This window comes from Aptenodytes patagonicus, chromosome 7, assembly GCF_965638725.1.
Source record: "Aptenodytes patagonicus chromosome 7, bAptPat1.pri.cur, whole genome shotgun sequence".
In the NCBI taxonomy this organism is placed as follows: Eukaryota; Metazoa; Chordata; class Aves; order Sphenisciformes; family Spheniscidae; genus Aptenodytes; species Aptenodytes patagonicus.
The window spans coordinates 2,438,093-2,448,262 of NC_134955.1; positions in this window are offsets into that span (position 1 = coordinate 2,438,093).

A 10,170-nucleotide genomic window follows, 5' to 3' on the forward strand; every position below is an offset into this window, starting at 1 on the left:
ACTGGGGGTGGGTGGCAGCTGGGCTTGCTGGGATGGGTCTGGAGTCCCTCTTCCTTCCATGAGTCTCGAGTGAGTGCAGGAGTGGAGGGAGCGGGAGGGGCGCAGGGCACAGAGGATGGAGAAGGACCAGAGGCTGAGCGGAGACTTCTTATTGCTCCTGTTCATGCTCAGGCCCTCAGAGTCTCCTAGGTTTCTGTCCATGGAGGGGAACCTGAGGGAGACTCCTCCACAGATTCCTTCCTCCCAGAAGTCCCATGCAGGGCAGAGCCCCACACGCTGATCTGGCATCACTGAGCGGTGATGCTGATCTCTGTGCTCTCTCCTGGGGCTCCCCTGACCTCTGCTCCACCCAGCAGTGGCACTGCTGAGGGATGGGAAGGATGCAGCTGAAGGTGGGGAGATTCAGCTGCTTGAGCTCCCTGAACAGCTGAAGCCATTGTCTTTATCGCTCCCAGCAGCAGAGGTTTGGGGGCTCCTAGCAGGCAGCAGCACATTTCAGAAAAACAACTCAAAAAGACCAACTAGCAACAATGCAGGCAGAAATGTTGTCTCTCTGGGCAGATCCCCCTGGCCAGGGCTGCTAGGTCAAGAGTTATGGGACAGAGGAGAGAGGCAGTTCCCTGCCTGCTCAGGGGGAGTGCAAATGTCCTGGGTCTGATTGGGATGGAATTAATTTTCTTCATAACAACCTGTATGGTGCTGTGACTGGTGATGAAAACAGTGTTGATAAGACATAGCAATAGCTATTGCTGAACAGTGCCTCCACGAGGACACCGCCTTCTCTATTTCTTACTCTACCCCCCCACCCCTCCCAAAAAATAGGCTAGGGGGTCAAGTTAGCGTTATGGTTGAGGTTAGCAGTAGAGATCGGCACTCTGAGGTGCCTGCATTCGTCAAAGTCACTTGGAGGCACCTGGTGCACTTCAGAGGTCTCTCTTCAAACCCTGCACAGCACAGACATGTACACAAATGCCCGTCCTGCCCACCAGCTAGCTCTGGGTGATGCCTGAACACGCTGAAAGGCACTCACAAAGCCATGGTGGCCATCAGAGGGCCCTCGTAGACCACTGGATAGGGTTAGGTTTAGGTTTTGGGTTGGGATTATCATTAGAATAAGGGCTGAGGTTAGGGTAGGGCTTCGGGAATAGGGTGGGGGACCAGAGTTTGGTTCAGGATGAGCATTTGACTATGGGTTAGGGTTCTCATTATTGTTGAGGTTAGCATGAGGGATTGGCACTGCGAGGTGCCTGCGTTCACCAAAGGCACTCGGAGGCACCTGGAGTGCATCTGAAGGTACTCTTCAACCGCCCTGCGCAGCACAGAAAGGTACATGGATGCCTGTCCTGCCCCTTAGATGGCTCTGGGTGATGCCTGAACACACCAAAAGGCAGTCACAAAGCCGTGGTGCACATCAGAGGGCCCTCGTAGACCACTGCAGGTCAATTAGCTCTAGCGTTAGTGTTGAGATAAGGATTAGAGTAACAGCTAAGTTTAGGGTAGGGTTTCAGAGTTAGCATGAGGCATCGGGTTAGCCAGAGCCCAGGTCCAAAACGGACAACCGTCGACTAGGGCTGTCACACAGAAGTGGCCAGGAAGGTATAAAACATCAGCTTACCCAAAAAGCTTTTGAAGCAGATCCAACAGCAGCTGGACTGCTGAGGCTTCCATGGTTCCTGGTGTGATACAAGAGACACCCGCGCCGTGTTGGAGGAGGAAGGATGAGCACTCTCACCGTCAGCTAGGGAACTTTTTTCCTCATAGGTGCGTGAATTAAGAGTTACGGGTTATAAGTTATGAAATCTTATGACCTAAGTGAATTCACGTGATAGACCAGTCTAGGCAACAGGGGATTGAGCCCCTGTTTGTCATGGGTTTTTTGTCAAATTTCTTAATGAGCTCATGAAATAAAGTTTAAATCACAGAGTACGTTGTCCTGTAACTTTGAGAGATCCAAACGGACCGTGACAGCCACTAACCCTGACCCGAAACCTAATAGGCCCGAACCCAAACCCTAATCCTAACAGTGCTAAACCCTCAACCTCACCCTAACAGGCCCTAACTCTAACGGCCCTAACCATAACCCTAACTCTAATAGGCCCTAACCCTAAAAGCGACTCGAACCCTAACACTAACCCTAAACCTAACCCTTACCTTAACAACCCTAACCCTAATATTAATAGGCCCTAACCCTTACCCTTACCTTAACCCTAACGTCCCTAACCCTAACCACAACACTAATAGGCTGTAACACTAAGCATAACCCTAACCCTAATGACCCTACCCTTAACCCCAACCCTAACACTTACAGGCCCTTACCCTAACAGCCCTTACCCCAACCTTAATAGGCCCTAACCCTAAACCTAACCTTAACCCTAAGAGCTCTAACACTAAACCTAACCCTAGTCCATTCAAACACACAGATTTGAGGATTTTTTGACTAAATGAAGTAAAATGCATTTTTTAATTCCTATGCCTTGATACATAGGGGGGAGTTTATATGACAATTTTTGGAGCTCATTCATGCTGTATAATTACAGAAAGTCACATCATGTTTCTAAGCATCCTAGGAAGTTTTGAGGGGCAGTAAGCTTCCTTGCTTCCCGGTGAGGTTTACAGCTCTGGAAATGAACCCGAGAGTTTAGATTACAAATAAAATCAGGTGAGGAAGGTGGGACGAGAAAGCAGGGAGAAAGGGTAGAGTTGGATAGTTGCTTATGCAAGTTTGGCTTGCAGGAAGGACAGCCACGTGAACTCGCAAGGATGCAGAGCTTCTCTTGCTCCAGACTACATGCTGGCTACTTTTTAGATCAGCATCACTCAGGGTGGAGTGCCAGCCATTTGGACTCGAGCACTGGATGTGTGCTATAAGGGGACAACAGTACAGGATCTAGACTTGAGGTTTTAAGTGAGCCACAGACTTTTGTGTGTTAAGGCTTATTAAGGCAAGGTTTATTAAGCTCAAGCTTATTAAGGCAGTTTTGAGAGTTCAAGAGTAAACTGAATTACCTGAGTGGACTCAGATTTTGGCTCTGCCAGTCAGAAGAGGAGTCAGAGAAAGAGGCTGATCTAGGTACTTTGAATCACCCTTGAGAGGAGGCAATATCTCTCCATTAATTAGTAAGAGAGTGTGTTCTTTGTCTGAAGTGAGTACCATCGTGGGTATATACTCAGGCCCTGAAAGAAAAGACTAACTTTTGGAAAGGGGACTTTGGGAGCAAAAAAATTCATTTGAGTATCAGCAGTTAAGAACACTTTCTTACTGTGCTGGTTTTGGCTGGGATAGAATTAATTTTCTTCCCAGTAGCTAGTACGGGGCTGTGTTTGGGATTTGTGCTGGAAACAGTGTTGATAACACAGGGATGTTTTAGTTACTGCTGAGCAGTGCTGACACAGAGTCAAGGCCTTTTCTGCCTCTCACCCCACCCCACCAGCGAGCAGGCTGGGGGGGGACACGGCCGGGACAGCTGACCCCAACTGACCCAAGGGATATCCCACACTGTATGACGTCATGCTCAGCACATAAAGCTGGGGAAGAAGGAGGAAGGGGGGGACGTTCGGAGTGATGGCGTTTGTCTTCCCAAGTCACCGTTACGCGTGATGGAGCCCTGCTTCCCTGGAGATGGCTGAACACCTGCCTGCCCATGGGAAGGAGTGAATGAATGCCTTGTTTTGCTTTGCTTGCATGCACAGCTTTTGCTTTACCTATTAAACTGTCTTTATCTCAACCCACGAGTTTTCTCACTTTTACCCTTCCAATTCTCTCCCCATCCCACTGGGGGCAGGGAGTGAGCGAGCAGCTGGGTGGGGTTTAGTTGCCGGCTGGGGTTAAACCACAACACTTAAAATAATGAAAGTGATGAGGTTAATAAACAGAGATCTCACCTGTTAAAAATATATAAGAAAGCCTCTGATTAGATAATGAACGGACTTTGTATTGTTTGTGCAATGATTGTCCGATTATATGTGCCATACTCAGCACTGACTTTTACTTAAAAACCTTTAACCCGGTACGGTGAGCCAGAACATGTAAAAGATTTGTTATTAAACCATTTTCTGCCCTGGAAAATGTGCAATTATGTTTAGAGGTTAACAGCACAAAGTACAATGCCCAAACCACGGGAGTAAAAGAAGCGATTCCTGAAAACTCTGTGGGAGAAGTAAGGAGTGAAGCAGTACTCAGAACGCTATCAGTTATTCACAAACACATTTTCACTATTTGAAAAAGCCTTTTAAAATTACTTTAAGTAGTCTTTTAAAATAATTTCTTTGGGTAGATGAGAGGCCTGATTTTGAAGACCAGCATTTGATTTTTGGACCTTCGACATCATTGGGCTTTGAGTGCAATTTGCAGTCAGGACCCCTGTAAGTCAAAATGCAATTAAGAAAAAAAGAGCTACAAATGTTTTCATTAGTTGAGGACCCAACAGTGTGCAAATGAGGAAAGGTGTGCAAGAAGGATGAGCAAGATGGAGATGAAGGGCTGTGGATAAATTTGGAATAAAGCCTAAGCAATATGGATCAACGCCAGAGCAAACAGGAGGAGCTGCCAAATTTTCCCCAGCTATCTTTGACTCATCTTATCAGTATGGTAGGTAGCATAGGTTTAGATGAAAGGCTGCCTGTATCACCTCAGCAAAATATTTAATAGCTTGGTGAGATTTTACACAGAAGATATCACTGTGAGGGCCAAAGAAGGAAACATATATAAATTAGATCTACAACCCAACAGAAGAGCATAAAAAAAAAAGACTCTTACGTAAAGAAGTTATGGTACATGAAAACAGAGTGGAAGTAAAATTAGCATCACCACTACAGTATCTTCTCTAAATGTGAAGAATGATGGAAATAATACACAATATTAACTGACTTATTCTAAAATACAGCCTTTATTCCTGCAACTCTGAAATGCAAATTCTATTCTTTTCCAATGGTCATACCTTGAAATCAGAAGTCCAGGACAGATAGTTTCCACTGGAAATAATATTGAAAATTTGAAATTAAAATGAAGTATTTTTACTGAGAAATTATCTCTGAAAAAGGCTATGTTTTAAGAAATATCAGTGTGCGTGACAAATTTTGTTTTTTATATGGCACCTCATATTAACAGCTAGATATTAAGTAAATGAAATAAGCACAGTCAATGTCTTCTGTGTTATAAAGCTGAATGGTAAATAATAAAAAAAATTTCATCTTCAAAAAAAAAAGAAGCTGTATCTGTTAAAAGGTTGACAGATCTTAGCCAAACTTTTTATAGTATAATTGCACTGTTTATTTCATGGAAGCTATTTATTGAAACTATTCCTCATCCTGCAGACTTCACAAACTTGTACATATATGCCTATCAGATGCATAACTTCCCTAAAAAAAAGCTTGTAACTTATTTGTTTTAAATCTAAAGAAAGAGCAGCATTTAGGAGAAGTAATGAGTGTCAAAAGCACCTTGGACTCAGCACACATGCAGTAAGTGAAGCAGGGAAAATGAGCAGAGATTTCTCCATTCTCGCTTTTCCGACTTCCCTCCGCGAAGTCAAGAGCGTTGTCAAGACCCTGTAGACAATATGAGAGCTATGATTAGGCAGAGCTACGTGGTTTCAACTCCTTAGCATGTGCTAATTTTGGTTTTTCCCCTCATCTCAAGCTACACAAAAAGCAACACCGGACTCATTGCCTTATTTAACTGGGTTTAACAGAAAGATTAGAGGGGAAAAACGCAAGCGAGGCAAAATACGTTAGATTTCTGTTAAAGATTACACCTTTAGGCAGAGCGAGTATTACATAATTTAAAGCAGCAGTGGTTTGGCCAGCTTGCTGCTGCTTCAGCAGAGCAGGCTGGGAACAGGTCGTGCAGACCTCTGCCCAGGCAGGGGGTCAGCCGTTCGGCATTTGGGCCGTCGTTCGCTAAAGCAGTCAACAAAAGATGATGTTTGATCAAGCAGGCAATTTACTCTGCATGTTTTCCTTTGATCTATTATATCAAGAGAATGTGAACGTGAAGAAATAACATGTTTAACTGAGTTGTTTTCTAAAAGTGAGGAGGAACCAAAAAAAAAAGGCTGGACGTGATCTATGAGGGTGAAGCAACTGCAGTGGACTGAATAAAGCAAGCTGAGATATTGATGTTTGGGTTTAGGTCTCCCAGTGGCGTCTGTCTCCTAGACAGCCTCACCCTTTCACAGTCTTACATACCAACACAGTCTGAGTATAGAAAATGAGATCTCAACTTCCACAAGGACTCAGTTACCCACTTCTTCACGCATTTTCAATGGCGACCCCAGCAGCATCTGTGGGTGAAAGCCAGGCTTAAAGCTGAAAACTCGCCCAGCTACCACCCCTAGCACAGAGGCAGGGAAGGGTGCCTCAAGGCATTTCACATTTTCATACTGTTTGGGGAGTGTTGCAACTGCAACTTAGTCTACTGTAAAGAGTATCTCCCATCATCCTTATTCCTCAATAGTTCTTACAACATATATGCACAAGGTCAAGGAAAGATTCCTGACACTTGAGTGTAGAAAATAGGAAAGAGATGATTCTTCCCCAGCTATTTGTTTGTAGAAGAGTCTATCCACTTGTGTGTCAATGCTGTTGCTGTCAATCCTGAATCAACAATCACTGTGAGACAAGGATTTATTGCACTGGGGGTGTGTGCAGGTGAAATCGATAAAAAAAATAACAAAGTTCCCAATACTGGTCAAAGTTTTAAAATGGTGAAATCTGAGAGGAATGAGCAAAGAATAAACACAGATAACAGACACAGCAAATCTATATAAAACATTTTTGTGATTTATCACATGCTATGCAACAGGAAAGGGAGTTTTTCTTCTGACTTGTTCCATGATAGCTTTACAGTACTTGAATCGAGTCATTAGATCCAACTTTGACTACAGCAACCAAGCAGAACGCCTCTTATAATCTTGTAGTGATTTGAAAGAGATGCATTAAGATCAAGGTGAACATTTCTGAGGTTTTCAAGAAGCTATGAAGACATTGTCTGCAAGTTCTTCTGAAAAAACAGCAAAGTAACCAGTGTCTACTGTTTTCTTTCAAGGCAAAGAGCAATGTATCTTCATTTAATAAAACAGGTCAGGCTGCAACTTGTCGGCTGAAAAATGTCACCATAAATCATGTAACAGTACTAGACCTCCTTGATCCAGCTGCTTTGCTCTGGTAAGCAGGATGCAAAAAATTTTTTTTAATTAAAAAAGTACAACTATCAGTTTACCAAGCTTTAGTCTGTGACCTGAAAATAAATTTCAGCAGAGCTATTGAGGGCCTGTTTACTCTCAGACTGCAATGCAACAAGATTTCCAGCTGCACTTGAGTTTAGGTGGAACCCCACCACGACAGAGTTCAAGCTTTTATCACACAACTAAAATCATACAGGCTCTACACAGCAATCCAGGCTGTAAAAGTGTCATCATTACCAGTGAACTAACTATCAAGCTACTTCACTTATTATTTTTACACTGCTGCCTCATTGTTTAGCCTTGATTAGCTTTCCCAGACTACGTAAATATACAACCTTTTACAACCTTTTGCAAACATAGTGCTTTTTCAGGAATCTTCTTCAGTCTAAATGATCCATCCCCACAACTGGAAAATCATCCTGAACTAGAAGAGGACCTCAGAACTTCTCATGTGTGAGAAGTTTTCACAAGAAAAGTGCATTGATATATTCTTAATGGGACAGAAGGGAAAGGGAATGTGACAGATGCTTTGCAGGTACCTTAAACAGCTATTTGTGAGATGACGGTACAGCACAGAATATAAAGGTCTTTAGCTCTTAGTCTGGATTCAAGAGCTAAGTGGGAATCTAGCAATTACTGACAGACAAACCACAAATCTGGTAAAATTGCCTTTATTTCATTTACAATCAAACTAGAGCCTTAGTTCTTTTCCCAGTTTTGTCCAAAATGGCCTTGTGCAACTGCTTAAGTTACATCCTCAACGTCACTTGAGTCAAGGCTATGCTCAAGTTCAGCTTTGCACGTCATGACCTGTGTCATGAACACACAATTGTGAGCCCAAACAGTGGTTCAGATTAAAGTTCTACAATATTGCCTGGGAGGAAGGGTCAAGCTTCACCACACGCTGCCTATCTTCATGTAATCTACTATCAACGAGAGACAAGAACATGCAACATATCGCTGGTTTGATCCACTTCTGCAGAAGTGGTTTGAGGCCCCAAACCCCACAGCAAACAAAACTCAAAGTGCAGAAGAATCATAGAATGGTTTGGGTTGAAAGGGACCTTTGAAGGTCATCTAGTCCAACCCCCCTGCAATGAGCAGGGACATCTTCAACTAGAGCAGGTTGCTCAGAGCCCTGTCCAGCCTGACCTTGAATGTTGCAAGGGATGGGGCATCTACCACCTCTCTGGGCAACCTGTGCCAGTGCTTCACCACCCTCAGGGTAAAACATTTCCATGTATCTAGTCTGAATCTCCCCTCTTTTAGTTTAAAGCCCTTCTCCCTTGTCCTATCGCTGCAGGCCCTACTAAAAAGTCTGTCCCTATCTTTCTTATAAGCCCCCTTTAAGTATTGAAAGGCCGCGATAAGGTCTCTCTGGACCCTCCTCTTCTCCAGGCTGAACAACCCCAACTTCTCAGCCTGTCCTCACAGAAGAGGTGTTCCATTCCTCGGATTTTTTTTGGGTCCCTCCTCTGATCCCGCTCCACCAGGTCCATGCCTTTCCTGTGCTGAGGTACAGAAAGGTTTGACTTGAGGCTAGGGTATTACTGCCTTTAAAAACCCGCAGAGTTAAGGCACGTGAAGGCTAAATGACGAGTTCTGACTCATACTGCGTGCCAGAACACCAGACCATGCAGTGCGTGTGCGTCCAAATGAGACCCCTCAGTACCTGCTCGTTCACAGCTGGGAAATATACTCACAGGGCACACATCTGTCTTCCTTCTGTCCGAGGGGAAGAAGAAAGGGAAGGACACAAGCCAGGAACCAGCCCACAGGCAGAATGAAGACTGAATAATTGGAGAAAAAAAAAAAGAAACAGTTCAAGAATAAAATTCTTTTGCATTAAATCATTTCAAATGTTTATTAAGGGAAAAAACCTGAGAACATTACTTTCTTCTTTCCAAAATGATGGTGGTTACTGTTTCTAAGCTTCAGTTAAAAGCTTATTAAATTAGAGGGGAAAAAAAATCCGTGGCATCTTTTTTCCTCTCTGCATCCAGGCAAAGTAGGCTACAAAGCCCTGTCGTGAGACAGTGAACACATTTTTCATGACTGAGTATTCAGACATTATTTGAAACTCTCATCTACGATGTTAAAAGGTGCTCTTAACACAGCCAAAAATACACTTTTTAAGAAGGCCCAACCTACTAGTGAAGTCCCAAGCTATGTGCATCTTTGAGGAAAGTTTCCTCATGGCAAACCTCTAGATTAAGCTATTTAAGGTCTCAAAACTACTATTAATCATCTTGCTTATTTGAAGAAATAGCATTATTATTCTTCCCGTGTTGTCTGACCCTCTCAGTGCCTTTTGAAAAAGCCGAGTTTTACTGTATAATACTTGCCATGGTCAGTTTAGCAGCACAGAACATAGGTCATTTAAGCACAACTAGACTGAAATTGTGAATTTTCAAAACAAAGGTAGCTGCCGAAAGTACATACTACCTACCTACCCCATTCTATGTCTTCTCAACATTACTGCACACAATGTTTCCTCTCTTCCTCATTCCCTAGCGCTTTATTTTTTTCCTGACTTGACACCAACCAAATTTCAGCCTAACCTCTAAACTAGTCTAACTGACAGTAGAATTTATTAGTGATTATCATTTATGGGCACAGTCAGATAAAGGCCACCTGGACAAAGTTAATTAAATAGCTGTCCATGTTAAACACTCTACTAAAACCTCCATAAGGGTCATGTCACAGCACCCTTTCCACCACGTGGTCAGTAGGTGTATTTATCCAGTTCTGTAAAGGTTACCCTACAACGTACAGCAAGGCATGAGGCACACAGTTCCTCACCGTGAAACGAAAAGTAGTGATTTAGGAAAAAAAGTAACTGCAGTAAGAAAAGCAGAACTGAACATTTGGGCAATAATCGATGGTACCGACAGCTTTTTGAAAGGCTATATGGTAGCTTTGAGACACTTCCAAGTGCTGTATTTCAACTCTACATACTCTGATAAACTATTGAGAGCTGCCCTTC